A 988-nucleotide genomic window follows, 5' to 3' on the forward strand; every position below is an offset into this window, starting at 1 on the left:
CAATCAGCTTTTGAAAGTTCTTGCCTAATACCCTCAAAATTGGCCTTTCTCCAATTTTGAACTTCAACTTTTAGATCTGGTCTATCCTTTTTCATCACTATTTTAAATCTAATAGAATTATGGTCGCTGACCCCAAAGTGCTCCCCCACTGACACCTCAGTCACTTGCTCTGCCTCATTTCCCAAGAGGAGGTCAAGTTTTGCACTTTCTCTAGTCGGTACATCCACATACTGAATCAGAAAATTTTCTTGTACGCACTTAACAAATTCCTCTCCATCTAAACCCTCAACACTATGTCAGTCCCGGTCTATGTTTGGAAAATTAAAATCCCCTACCATAATCACCCTATTATTCTTACAGATAGGTGAGATCCCCTTACAAGTTTGTTTCTCAATTTCCCTCTGACTATTAGGGGATCTATAATACAATCCCAATAAGGTGATCATCTCTTTCTTATTTCTCAGTTCCACCCAAATAACTACCCTAGATGTATCTCCGGGAATATCCTCCCTCAGCACAGCTGTAATGCTATCCCTTATCAAAAATGCCACTCCCCCTCCTCTCTTGCCTCCCTTTCTATCCTTCCTGTAGCATTTATATCCTGGAACATTAAGCTGCCAGTCCTGCCCATCCCTGAGCCATGTTTCTCTAATTGCTATGATATCCCAGTCCCATGTTCCTAACCATGCCCTGAGTTCATCTGGCTTCTCTATTAGGCCCCTTGCATTGAAATAAATGCAGTTTAATTTATTAGTCCTACCTTGTCCCCGCCTGTCCTGACTGTTTGTTTGTTTGTTTGACTTGCTTCTTTTCTCAACTGTACCAGTCTTAGATTGATCTCTTTCCTCCCTATCTCCCTGGGTGCCACCCCTCCACCTTACTAGTTTACATCCTCCCGAGCAGCTCTCGCAATTTCCCTGCCAGTATATGTCTCCTTCCAATTTAGTTGCAATCCATCCTTCTTGTACAGGTCACTTCTACCCCAAAA

The sequence above is a fragment of the Chiloscyllium plagiosum genome, chromosome 2 (genome assembly GCF_004010195.1).
Source record: "Chiloscyllium plagiosum isolate BGI_BamShark_2017 chromosome 2, ASM401019v2, whole genome shotgun sequence".
NCBI classification, from domain to species: Eukaryota; Metazoa; Chordata; class Chondrichthyes; order Orectolobiformes; family Hemiscylliidae; genus Chiloscyllium; species Chiloscyllium plagiosum.